The sequence below is a fragment of the Doryrhamphus excisus genome, unplaced genomic scaffold, assembly GCF_030265055.1.
Source record: "Doryrhamphus excisus isolate RoL2022-K1 unplaced genomic scaffold, RoL_Dexc_1.0 HiC_scaffold_26, whole genome shotgun sequence".
In the NCBI taxonomy this organism is placed as follows: Eukaryota; Metazoa; Chordata; class Actinopteri; order Syngnathiformes; family Syngnathidae; genus Doryrhamphus; species Doryrhamphus excisus.
The window spans coordinates 1157501-1171283 of NW_026652244.1; the positions used below are offsets into that span (position 1 = coordinate 1157501).

Genomic DNA, 13783 nt, shown 5'->3' on the forward strand with positions numbered 1-13783 from the left:
GAGCGCTTCCCTTAAATGTTAGACCCGAACCTCTTTTGTTTTGCTAATGTGGTCTGTTTTCTTAGCCCCGCAAATGTCCAAATGCACAATGTTTTTGCCTTTGTCGAGAGCATTGTAGTACATATGACATTTATGCTACATATGACATCAAAAATGATGGATATTTCTTCAACAGAACATGACGTCTGATCCAAAACATTTACTTGAAATGTTGGAGAGAAAAAAATGGAGTCGCTGAAACACATATGCACTGCTGGGATTTGAACCCAGGACCTCCTGTCTACGAGACAGGAACTTTGACCAACTAAGCCACAGCGCCGGCGAAGGAGTGTCTTCAGTGTTAGGCGAACCACTGCATGACGGAAACCATACCAGTGGCCAGGCTTTCAACAGGACTGGTGAAATCCTGCCAGTGTAAGCGGACCGAATCCACGATTATTCTCCTCCTTGGTCTTCGCTGTGTCAAGGATGAGGATGTTGTTTGCATGCAACGACACCACAGCGGCCACCTCCTTCCTACAAGAAGGACTGCGTCTAAAAGATGGCGCCGCGGACGGCTGCCTCGGTGTGTTGGTGCGCATTGTTTTGCTTTGTTTTATGTTACAAAACTGTTTTTTGCGCCGGTACCGGGAGCTCTCTCACCAGGGAAGAGCTCATGAACATCAGGGGAGCAACACCAGAGGATTTATTTCCTAAATTTCTGCTTCCAACAGCGGAAATTTTGGATACGCACGTCGCTACCCGGGATATTTCTCTCTAACGTGCGTTCACTTCCCAACAAACTAGATGAACTACAACTGCTGTTGGGAAAAAACAGGGACTTCTCTTCATCTGCGGTTTTGTGCTTTATTGAGACGTGGCTCTGTGGATTAATACCGGACTCTGCGCTGCAGCTGGCTGGCTTCCAACTCCATCGCGCAGACAGAGACACGGAACTTTCCGGCAAAACCAAAGGTGGAGGAATCTGTTTCTATATCAACAGTGGTTGGTGCAACGATGTGACAGTGATCCAGCAGCACTTTTCTCCTGACCTGGAATCTTTCACCATTAACTGCAAGCCTTTTTATTCACCCCGTGAGTTCGCTTCATTCATTCTGGTTGGCGTCTACATCCCGCTGCAGGCCAACGTGCAGGACGCACAGCGCATGCTCGCCGACCAGATACTGTGTGTGGAGCGGACCTACCCGGACTCCTTAGTTATTGTCCTTGGTGACTTTAACAAAGGCAACCTCACCCACGAACTCCCTAAATACAAACAGTTTATCAAATGCCCGACCAGAGAGGAGAATATTCTGGATCATTGTTACACTACAGTCAGGGATGCTTATCACGCCGTCCCCCGTGCTGCTCTGGGACTCTCTGACCACATCATGGTCCACTTGATTCCTGCGTACAGGCAGAAACTAAAGCTCTGCAAACCTGTAGTGAGGACATCAAGGAAGTGGACCAGTGAGGCTGTGGAGGATCTCCAGGCGTGTTTGGACTCCACTGACTGGGATGTGTTCAGGACTGCTACCAACAGTCTGGATGAGTACACAGAGGCTGTGACGTCCCACATCAGCTTCTGTGAGGACTGCTGCGTTCCATCACGCACCAGGGTGAGTTACAACAACGACAAACCCTGGTTCACAGCCAAACTCAGACATTTAAGGTTGGCGAAGGAGGAGGCCTTCAGGAGTGGGGACATAAACAAATACAAAGAGTCGAAGTACAAGTTTAGCAAGGCGGTGAAAGAGGCTAAACGACTGTACTCTGAGAAGCTCCAACACCAATTCTCAGCTAACGACTCTGCGTCTGTCTGGAAAGGGCTCAGGCAGATCACCAACTACAAGCCTAAAGCCCCCCACTCCATCAACGACCGACGCCTAGCCAACGACCTGAACGAGTTCTACTGCCGCTTTGAAAGACAAAAGGACAGTCCAGCAACCATCCCCCTCGACACCTTCCAACAGCTCCAGCTCCAGCTCCAGCCATCTCCACCAAGACCTGCCTTAATGGCCCTCCCTTCCCCCTCCTCACCCACCTCAGTGACGACTCTTTCCATCCACGAGAGAGACGTAAACAAACTCTTCAGGAGACAGAACCCCCGGAAAGCAGCTGGACCGGACTCTGTGTCTCCGTCCGCCTTGAAGCACTGCGCTGACCAGCTGTATCCAGTGTTCACAGAGATTTTCAACACCTCACTGGAGGCATGCCACGTGCCTGCCTGCTTCAAGACCGCAAGCATCATCCCTGTTCCCAAAAAGCCAAGGACCACAGGACTTAATGACTTCAGACCCGTCGCCCTGACCTCCGTGGTCATGAAGTCCTTTGAGCGCCTTGTGCTCTCTCACCTCAAAGTCATCACCGACCCTCTCCTAGACCCCCTGCAGTTTGCCTACAGAGCCAACAGGTCTGTAGACGATGCAGTCAACTTGGCCCTCCACTACATGCTCCAGCACCTGGACTCCGCAGGAACCTACGCTAGGATCATGTTCGTGGACTTCATCTCTGCATTCAACACCATCCTCCCATCTCTGCTCCAGGAGAAGCTCTCCCAGCTGAGCGTGCCTGACTCCACCTGCAGGTGGATTACAGACTTCCTGTCTGACAGGAAACAGTGTGTGAAGCTGGGGAAACACTTCTCCGATACAAGAACCATCAGCACCGGATCCCCCCAGGGCTGCGTTCTTTCTCCTCTGCTCTTCTCCCTGTACACGAACAGTTGTACCTCCAGTCACCAGTCTGTCAAGCTCCTGAAGTTTGCGGACGACACCACCCTCATCGGACTCATCTCTGACGGTGACGAGTCCGCCTACAGGTGGGAGGTTGACCATCTGGCGACTTGGTGCAACCTGAACAACCTGGAGCTCAACGCCCTAAAAACAGTGGAGATGGTTGTGGACAACAGGAAGAAATCAGCCTCTCCTGTCCCCATCACCCTCTGTGACTCTACAATTGACATTGTGGAGTCCTCCCGCTTCCTGGGTACCATCATCTCCCAGGACCTCAAGTGGGAGCCGAACATCAGCTCCCTCATCAAGAAGGCTCAGCAGAGGATGTACTTCCTACGGCAGCTGAAGAAATTCAGCCTGCCAAAGACAATGATGGTGCACTTCTACACCTCCATCATTGAGTCCATCCTCACCTCCTCCATCACCATCTGGTACGCTGCTGCCACTGCTAAGGACAAAGGCAGGCTGCGGCGTGTCATTCGGTCAGCAGAGAAGGTGATTGGCTGCAATCTCCCATCCCTCCAGGATCTGTACGCCTCCAGGACCCTGAGGCGTGCAGAAAGGATTGTGGCCGATCCCTCTCACCCCGGACATAGACTCTTCGAGACGCTCCCCTCTGGCAGGAGGCTGCGGTCCATCAGGACCAAAACCTCACGCCACAAGAACAGTTTCTTCCCGTCTGCTGTCAGCCTCATCAACAAGGCCCGGAACCCCACATGACACTCTTCACACCCCACCTCTGCCTCATCCTGCCACTTTGACACTTTCATTGTATACGTTACATTAACGCTCAGTTTGGACTCTTAGGAAAAACAATCAGACTGCACTTCCGGAATAACAAACAAAAACAGACTGTGTACATATATTTATACTGTTATTCTGTATATTTTGTATCTTCATATTTTGTATTTCATATTTTGTATTCTCATTCTTTTTTAATAGATGTGTATGCACCTACTACACCAAAACAAATTCCTAGTATGTGTTTGATCATACATGGCAATAAACCTTTTCTGATTCTGATTCTGATAAGCCCCTTCGTGCAGGCCAGTGACGCACCCGATCAGTCATCCGGGAAATATGGATTGTGTGTCCAAACTGGGGACAGATGCCCGTGTACACACCTTCAGGGATCAAGCACATATCCTTTTTCCCATTTGTCACCTTGATTTTTTTGTGAAAGAAGGAATTGAACGGCCTTGCTTCCACCCAGTTTCCAACTAGGGACCTTTTGCATGTAAGGCAAACGTGCTAACCACTACACTATGAAGGGTGAGCCCTTTAAGGGGACTGGTGAAGCAGTTGCCAAACAATGACACAAGACGATGCGTCCAAAGTGGGGGCATATTGACAATTGTCCAAATCGACAAATGTTTCTCCCTTGTAGGGAAAATTGTTCCACAAATTATGGGCCTTTCTTCAACAAAACATGAAATCACAATCACGGCTTGACAGGTTTGGCTTGTAACCTCCTCTAACGTTGTCTGGAGGGGTGGCCCTTTGATGAATGAAGTTAAGGTCCTTTCAGCCTGCCAATAAGCATTTTCAAACTATTGGCAAAGTCGCAACGTAAACAGGGATTGTGCTCAAACCCAGGCTTGAACCACGGACCTTTAAATCTTAATTCTCGCACTCACCCAACTGAGCGATTTCAGCTGCAAAGGTGGTGTTCCGCTTTTTCAGTAGAGGCTAAAAGAGGGGCCAGGGTGAAGCTGTGTTTCTGCCACATATGTTGCTGTGTACCTGGCCCAGTGTGTTCTCATCTTGGGTTGGTATGTCCCCATGCTGGTAATGTGGGGTCTACTCTTCTCCCCCTGAACAGGGACTTGAACCCTGGACAATCAGATTAAAAGTCTGATGCTCTACCAACTGACTATCCAGGCGCTTGATGAATGAGGACAACTCACAAGGCAAAATCTTCTGGCATACTGTACTTGACCTTGCAGAGATGAAGAAGCCCCTGTCCCGAAATTGCCACCTCCAAGATCGACGGAGGTCTTAAACTGCCCACATGGACAAGCCTAATATCATTCATTCATTCATTTTCTACCGCTTTTTCCTCACGAGGGTCGCGGGGGGTGCTGGAGCCTATCCCAGCTGTCGTCGGGCGAGAGGCGGGGTACACCCTGGACTGGTCGCCAGCCAATCACAGGGCACATATAGACAAACAACCATTCACACTCACATTCATACCTATGGACTACCTATTAACCTAGCATGTTTTTGGAATGTGGGAGGAAACCGGAGTACCCGGAGAAAACCCACACATGCACAGGGAGAACATGCAAACTCCACACAGAGATGGCCGAGAGTGGGAATTGAACCCTGGTCTCCTAGCTGTGAGGTCTGCGCACTAACCACCAGACCGCCGTGCCGCCCAAGCCTAATATCTTCTGGACAAAAAGAGTTAATGGTCAGACAAGACAAAGGTTGAGCCAATTACCTGAACAATAAACTTTTGATCTGAGTGTCCGGGATTCAAGTCCCTGTTCAGGTGACCAGGTGGCCACGAGCCCTCCAACTAATGCACCTGCAGTTTAAGGCTATGTTCTGGATTATCAGTGTTTCGCCAAGAGTAAAATTGGGTCGAGCGAGAAGTCCTTTCAGGCAAGAAAACAACAAAAAGCAACACACACCAGCCGTGACTCAGACAAAACACGGAGCGCCGTCTGATGACGTTGGGAGTGTCGTCCCCATGCAACTGGGAGCCAGTCGCCTTTCGTCAGCGGAGAGGAGTCACCGTCCACGCCTGTGGCTGTGCCTGTACTGTGGGAGTCCTACACACAATTTCCCGCTGTCCAGTTCGCCCAGCACGCCAACGCTCTTCCTCCACCAGGGATATTCCCCAGCTGCTGGCACTGCCCGCTCCAACCACACCGGCTGCGTCATCCGCTTTGGTGGGCCGACTTCAGGTGGAAGGTACGATATCCTGGGCGGGGGAAGCTTCTCCTACCACAGCATTAATTGACTCTGGGGCGGACGAGAACTTCATTGATAGCGGACTGGTCAGTTCTCTCAACATTCCTACTGTTGAGCTTGTCCCCCACAAGAATGTCCGCTCGCTAGATGAACATCACCTGGCATGCATTACGCATCAGACGTGCACCATATCCTTGGTGCTGCCGAGTAACCACCACAAGGTCACAAATTTTTTTCTTATGCCCTCTCGCTCAGCTCTGTTAGTACTCGGCCTCCCCTGGCATCCCGTGCGTGTGTTGTGATGTTTTGTCATTCAGCGCCACTTTGCAGGGGCACATCCACTCAACAATTTAATTTGTTCTCCGACAGTGTTTCCCAACGTGGCATTGGTGGTTCAGGGGTAGAATTCTCACTTGTCAAGCGGGAGGCCCGGGTCCGGTTCCCGGCCAATGCAGTATATCTCAGCTTATACCTTTCTTTAGAGCTCATGTTGAAAAAGTACAAAGGCTCTTTTCCTGCAAAAGGGCAGTATTCCGAATGACACCTGAAACGTAACAGACCGGACCACCCGAGAGTTAAGGTGGACAGCACTTAGTGAAACCTTACTGCAGTCATGCTGTTGTACTCCCTGTCGCGCAATTGGTCAGCACGTTTGGCTGTTAACTGAGAGGTTGGTGGTTCGAGCCCACCCAGGGACTCTCAATTCACACATGTGTTGGACTTTGGACTCCCTCCCTTGTATGAACATTTTTCCCCATTGGCGAACTGTTTTTGTGTTGGTACCAGATGAACTGCTGGCACTGTGGCTAAGCTGGTCAAAGTGCCTGTCTAGTAAACAGGAGATCGTGGGTTCAAATTCCAGCAGTGCCTGGGTGCTTGGTCAGTGAAACTTTGGCAGCTGATTTGTGAACCATGTACTTCTTTTTGTCACTTGCCCTTCAAGAACGAATTGACGTTGCATCCACAGCTGACGTGATTGTTGTGGATCCCATTACGCCAGAAGGTGCTTGAATCCAAAGAGTATGACATTGTGATGTTTTGTCATTCAGCGCCACTTTGCAGAGGCTCATCCACTTGACAGTTGAATTTTGTTCTCTTACAGTGTGTCCCCACGTGACATTGGTGGTTCAGTGGTAGAATTCTCACTTGCCAAGCGCGGGCCGCGCTTGTGTTGTTGACATTTGCTGCCAGCCAATCAGGATGCGAGACAGATGTCAGACAAGCAGAGAGACTTTGGAGAAATGAAGTCAGGTGTCCGAATCCCGTCTAAGCATCAGTCAAGTCACCATTTTCTTCTCCACAATATATATTTTTTCCAATTAATCCCTATATGATTACAAACTATTCCTATCAGGCTTATATTGATACCAGTGCTTGAAATAAAACACAAAATCAATGCAATGTAACAAAGAATATTTATTTATCAGGTTGCCATGCCACACTCAAAAACACTCTCAGAAATAAAAAATGAATACTAATCACAAGCTATGAATAATAAAAAAAAATGTTCATTTATTTTGCTGCCGTTGTTTCTCCTTTTCATAAAAAGGAGAGGCCTGGAACTCCCTCCAGCACATCTCTCTTTCCATCCCGCGCTCTCTATAGATAGAGAAGACTTTGGCAGGGCAGTAGATGTACTTCCCTGCTTGCCCTGGAAAGCCAGTGTGGATGTGGGGGCTGTTCGGACCCTGCTTTAGCTGCATCCTGCAGAACCGGCACTTTCGGACAGGGGGTGGAGGAGATTCCTCCCCCTTCCTCTTCTTCTGCTGTTTTTCCCTCCACCCTCTTTCTTGTATCATCGAGCTCTCGCTGGAAGAAGTCTGTTTGACTGAACTCTTGAAATGGCATCTTGGGGTTTGTCAGACCTTCTGCACCATATTTTTGGAAAACTTTTGTGGGGCAATAAAAGTATCTGACAGGGCCCCGCTGATAAAAGTCATGTATTGATGTCCCATCCCCTTGATATTTTGATTTTGGTTGACAACAGCACAGACATATTTTTGTTTGAGTTTTTTTGACACGGGAGGTGGTTGCTCCTGCTCCAATGGGGTATGAGCAGGTGGTGGTGGTGGTGATGGTGATGGTGGAATGACCATAGGCAGTGTCACGACAGGCACAGCAGAGGTAGTGCTTAGCAACTGCCAAAGCTGCTGTGTATGTTGCAGCTTCTCTGGGCTGGTATTTAGTGAAGATGATGTATTGAGAAATTTACTGTTGTGTTTTATGTATTTGGGAATATGCAATTTTGATGTTGGATGCAGCATGCTGTTGGGGTCTTTGCTGGACTTGTGGACAAGAGTGCCATACTCCCGAACCACAAGCTTGATCATGTCCTCGTGCCCGCGGTGTTTATTAAGGAGCTCGTCAATTGCCGACTTCTTTGGAGATGGCCAGCGCTTGTGGTCCAACACAAATACTCTCCCTCCAGTCTTCACTGGTCCAGTGCGGGCAGCAGTCGGAGAACATTGGATGGGTAATCTTCTTGTGGGCTCTAGGCAAAGAAAACCAAGAGATACACATTTGGTAGATACACATATTCATTTGGTTCAAACAAGATGCAACACTATTAGAACAAGGGGACACATGATTAGGTTTTTACCTGGCTGTGGCTGAAGCTCAGTAACAGAAGCTTTATTGTCCAAGTCAGATGCTGGGATAGGGGCCACACGACTAGACGTAGTCACAGTAGCAGTTTGAAGAGGGTGAACAAAGCTGAAAAGCCTGGTGGGAGGTGTGGAGGAAGGCTGCACTGGGTCTGCTCCCTGATCAGGCAGGATGCCTGGAGAAGGAGCACTTGTGGCGTGGCCGGGGTCCTTCTTGGTTTTATGTTTGTCCCAGTCTAAAGGGACCGGACAACATTCTGGCTCCCTGTACTCCAGGCCAAACCTCTCCCCGGTGTCTTCAGCTGCCAGACGAAGAGCAGGGTACTTTTCTTCGCCAAAGACCCGTCTGGAAACAGCATTCAGGGAGCATATCAGTGCAGGGTTGAAAACAGGCGGGAGAGAAACGCCTGGCAGTTTCAGGTCCAGCAGACGCTGATAGTTCCAGCGACACACTCCTGTCATGGCCTGGGCCTGGAACAGCTCTGGGGAGACCTGCGTGCCGGTCACCCATTTGGCCTGGTGAAAGTGGTAGCCCTCCTGCTGCGACGTGCCTCTGATGGGGATCCAGACTGGGGACTGCTGCACGCTCACCTGGCACGTGGTTTAACTGTATCGTTCCTCCACGGCGGTACAGTATGCCCCCTTCCACCTCAGGATCACTGAGGCAACCGCGCAGAATGTGGACTCGTTGGATCCTCCATCTCTTTAGCATGGAGGGCTTATAAAGAGGGATGCCATTCGGATCTGTGGTCAGGTGAAAGTGCTTCAACACCCCTTCCACTCTCTGAATAAGCGTCCCGGGCGGAGGAATCTTTATCCTGCAGTGCTCACGAATATGCTGCTTGGTGGGATTTGCAGGCTGGATGCCACAGAAGACGTATGCATCCTGGAGCCTCTGCAGGTCTTCCTGGTCCACCAGGTGCCGTATAACGGGTGATATTCTGAGGCACACAGATGTGGCCTCAGTAACAATTGTGTCAGTTGTTTGCCATGCATCCCAGTTGAGGTGTTTCTCCGCAGAACACTCTGCAACCCTGAACGGTGCGCAGCAATCTCTGAGAAACACAAATAACATATGAAATAATGACACTTAATAGAGTTAATTTCTACCTGAAGTTCAGGATGGATGTGGTGGGTGGGTGTAGCAGAAGCGGCCACAGCGCCACTCATGGACAAAAGTATATTACATTCATAGTGGCCTTTCTCTCTCATTGGAAATGAATGGGGAAAATTTAGCTCGTTTCAGCTGAACTATCCCCACCAGCCGCGCGGGAGACTGGGGTTCGATTCCCCGACGGGGAGTTCCTCTTTTCTATGTCACAATGTCAACAAACAAACCCTTCTCATTAGAACAAAACCTCTCTTAATCTTCTTCTCAAGGTGTTCAGGTGTCTTGTACAATCTGACAGTCTTTTGCTGCCAAATCATTCCAGTCGTGGATAATGGAGCTGACCAGGAAAATGCCAGCTGTGGGATTTCAACCAGTGCCTCCTGAGCGTAAGGAACCTTAATCTGGTCAGTTGACAGCTCAGCCCCTCTCTTCACCCATCTGTCCAGAACATGCGGACGCAGGTCTGACAACACGACTGCAAAGTCGATCATAGACCTGCAGCCAAGGGTGTCCTGGTGCCAAGTGCACTTATGGACATCCCTATGTTCGAACATGGTGTTAGTTATGGACAAACTGTGGTTCGCACAGAAGTCCAATAACATCACACTGCCCGGGTTCAGATCAGGGAGGCCGTTCCTCCCAATCACACCCCTCCAGGTCACACTGTCATTGCCCACATGGACGTTGAAGTCTCCCAGGAGAACGACGGAGTCACCAGGACTCCAAAAAGACCGGGTACTCCGCACTGCCCTTTGGCACGTACGCACAAATGACAGTTAGGACCTTTTCCCCAGCCCGAAGGCGTAGAGAAATTACCCTCAGTGAAGTTATATCAACGCTAATGTAATCTGACAGGATGTACTTCAGGGCCCGGCGCTGTCTGTACCCTTGCAGGTTCTGTGGTGTAATGGTTAGCACCCCGGACTTTGAATCCAGTGGTCTAAGTTCAAGTCTTGGTGGAACCAAGGGATTGTCCTGTTCCCCTTGTATTTTGAGGGCAAAAAGGAGACGTTTGCACCGTGTGCCACCGCACCACCACCAGAGGTCAGCCCTGAGTATCGGCCGGAAGAAGGCATCCATCTGTAAGGTAGAATTACACCAAGAGATATTAATGCCGGGTTGTACCAATCGGGAACCTGTGGAAACGGTAATGCACATAAATGTACCTTTCGCCAGTGTGCTGCTGAATATGGGCTTACCTTTGACCTCTGTAACCTCGGGGTGCGCTATGGCGAATGGCCGACAATTAGCCGAGGCTGCTTCTGGAGCAGTGGATGTATTCATCAGGGACACTCTGCGGAAATCACAGCGGGAACTATTTGCAATAAGGGGCCCACTCCCAGGCCCGCTAAACAATTTGTTTTCCTTGTTTTAGCTTGTTCCACCATCAAAAGCCAATTGTTAAACTGTCCCGAAATACCTGTCAAGAGCACAAACAAGGTGTCCACCAGGTACCCACTTATCGCCCTCAGACCCCAGCGTACCGATTGAGTCTGCTTCGGGGTACATAAAATTTAAAAAAAACATAAAATATTGCAATGGTGTCCAGTGGCCGGTTAGCTCAGTTGGTCAGAGCGTGGTGCTAATAACGCCAAGGTCACGGGTTCAACCCCCATAATAGCCACTCTTCTTTATGTACTCCAGGAACAACAAAAGCCCAGGGCGGCAACTTACCGGCCCCCATAACCGACATCACACCACCCACCCTCGATGAGGCCGGGGAAAGGTAAAGAAAACAGCATGTCAAAGCAGAGCGGCAAAAAACCTCTTGGTCACCAAGACTCAAGGAGCAGATCAATGGGGGCAGTGGACCCCATTATCCTCTTCAGACCACAAGTGCAGAGAATGCGGACCGTGAAGAAACGACAAAAGCCCCCGTTGACAACAACAGTACAACACCACAAGGAAAACAGCATGGCGGCGACAAAAGCCCAAAACCCCCCAGGCCCCATAACCAACAGCGCACAACCCAGTCAACTGCGAAACACCCCCATCAAGGCTGCCAACCGACCGGGGAAAGGTAAAGAAAACAGCATGGCAAAGCAGAGCAGCGGCAAACCTCTCGCCCACCGTGACTGCATGATCAATGGGGGCAGATGACCCCGTTGTAAGAGAAGCAAAAATTCGACCACGAGCACAGAGAATGCGTTCTGTTAAGGATGAGTTAGTTGATTTGAGATGGAAACATTTGATGCAAAGGTGTCCTGTGGTTGGTTAGCTCAGTTGGTCAGAGCGTGGTGCTAATAACGCCAAGGTCACGGGTTCAACCCCCATACTGACCATCCATCTTTATGTGCTCCAGGAACAACAAAAGCCCACGGCGACAACCCGCTGGTCTCCATAACCAACATCACCCCACCCACCGGTGAAACACCCTCGACAAGACTGCCGAAAGACCGGGGAAAGGTAAAGAAAACAGCACGTCAAAGCAGAGCGGCAACAAACCTCTTGGTCACCAAGACTGCAAGGAGCAGATCAAAGGTGGCAGTGGACCCTATTATCCTCTACCCAAAATTTTACATCACGAGTGCAGAGAATGCGGACCGTGAAGGAACAAAAAAGCCCTCGTCCACAACACCCCGCCCCTCATAACCCCCCCGGTCCCCATAACCAACAGCGCACAACCCAGTCAACTGCGAAAACACCCGCATCATGGCCGCCAACTGACCGGGGAAAGGTAAGTATTTGCCCAAGCAGGGGCTTGTTGGTCTAGTGGTATGATTCTTGCTTAGGGTGCAAGAGGTCCCGAGTTCAATTCTCGGACAAGCCCTCCCTCCCCCGAACTACTTTTCAACACAATTCCCAGAACACCACCATCAGTGAAGTTATATCAACGCTAATGTAACCTGACAGGATGTACTTCAGGGCCCGGCGCTGTCTGTACCCTTGCAGGTTCCGTGGTGTAATGATTAGCACCCCGGACTTTGAATCCAGTGGTCTAAGTTCAAGTCTTGGTGGAACCAAGGGATTGTCCTGTTGCCCTTGTATTTTGAGGGCAAAAAGGAGACGTTTGCACCGTGTGCCAGCGCACCACCACCAGAGGTCAGCCCTGAGTATCGGCCGGAAGAAGGCATCCATCTGTAAGGTAGAATTACACCAAGAGATATTAATGCCGGGTTGTACCAATCGGGAACCTGTGGAAACGGTAATGCACATAAATGTACCTTTCGCCAGTGTGCTGCTGAATATGGGCTTACCTTTGACCTCTGTAACCTCGGGGTGCGCTATGGCGAATGGCCGACAATTAGCCGAGGCTGCTTCTGGAGCAGTGGATGTAGTCATCAGGGACACTCGGCGGAAATCACAGCGGGAACTATTTGCAATAAGGGGCCCACTCCCAGGCGCGCTAAACAATTTGTTTTCCTTGTTTTAGCTTGTTCCACCATCAAAAGCCAATTGTTAAACTGTCCCGAAATACCTGTCAAGAGCACAAACAAGGTGTCCACCAGGTACCCACTTATCGCCCTCAGACCCCAGCGTACCGATTGAGTCTGCTTCGGGGTACATAAAATTAAAACAAACATAAAATATTGCAATGGTGTCCAGTGGCCGGTTAGCTCAGTTGGTCAGAGCGTGGTGCTAATAACGCCAAGGTCACGGGTTCAACCCCCGTACTAGCCACTCTTCTTTATGTGCTCCAGGAACAACAAAAGCCCAGGGCGGCAACTTACCGGCCCCCATAACCGACATCACACCACCCACCCTCGACAAGGCCGGGGAAAGGTAAAGAAAACAGCATGTCAAAGCAGAGCGGCAAAAAACCTCTTGGTCACCAAGACTCAAGGAGCAGATCAATGGGGGCAGTGGACCCCATTATCCTCTTCAGACCACGAATGTGGACCGTGAAGAAACGACAAAAGCCCCCGTTGACAACAACTAACAGTACACCACCACAAGGAAAACAGCATGGCGGCGACAAAAGCCCAAAACCCCCCAGGCCCCATAACCAACAGCGCACAACCCAGTCAACTGCGAAACACCCCCATCAAGGCTGCCAACCGACCGGGGAAAGGTAAAGAAAACAGCATGGCAAAGCAGAGCAGCGGCAAACCTCTCGCCCACCGTGACTGCATGATCAATGGGGGCAGATGACCCCGTTGTCCGAGAAGCAAAATTTCGACCACGAGCACAGAGAATGCGGTCTGTTAAGGATGAGTTAGTTGATTTGAGCTGGAAACATTTGATGCAAAGGTGTCCTGTGGTTGGTTAGCTCAGTTGGTCAGAGCGGGGTGCTAATAACGCCAAGGTCACGGGTTCAACCCCCATACTGACCATCCATCTTTATGTGCTCCAGGAACAACAAAAGCCCACGGCGACAACCCGCTGGTCTCCATAACCAACATCACCCCACCCACCGGTGAAACACCCTCGACAAGACTGCCGAAAGACCGGGGAAAGGTAAAGAAAACAGCACGTCAAAGCAGAGCGGCAACAAA

At 50.2% G+C, this 13783-nt stretch overlaps 5 non-coding genes across 5 annotated transcripts; 4 read left to right on the plus strand and 1 right to left on the minus strand.

The window, feature by feature from the left end:
* Window positions 1-245: 245 nt before the first annotated feature.
* trnat-cgu (transfer RNA threonine (anticodon CGU)) lies at window positions 246-319 on the minus strand. The gene has a single exon. It is a non-coding gene; the product is annotated as a tRNA-Thr (tRNA).
* A 9921-nt stretch (window positions 320-10240) lies between these two features.
* trnaq-uug (transfer RNA glutamine (anticodon UUG)) lies at window positions 10241-10312 on the plus strand. The gene has a single exon. It is a non-coding gene; the product is annotated as a tRNA-Gln (tRNA).
* A 1243-nt stretch (window positions 10313-11555) lies between these two features.
* trnai-aau (transfer RNA isoleucine (anticodon AAU)) lies at window positions 11556-11629 on the plus strand. The gene has a single exon. It is a non-coding gene; the product is annotated as a tRNA-Ile (tRNA).
* Window positions 11630-12045: 416 nt separating this feature from the next.
* trnap-agg (transfer RNA proline (anticodon AGG)) lies at window positions 12046-12117 on the plus strand. The gene has a single exon. It is a non-coding gene; the product is annotated as a tRNA-Pro (tRNA).
* A 777-nt stretch (window positions 12118-12894) lies between these two features.
* Window positions 12895-12968, plus strand: trnai-aau (transfer RNA isoleucine (anticodon AAU)). The gene has a single exon. It is a non-coding gene; the product is annotated as a tRNA-Ile (tRNA).
* Window positions 12969-13783: the final 815 nt, after the last annotated feature.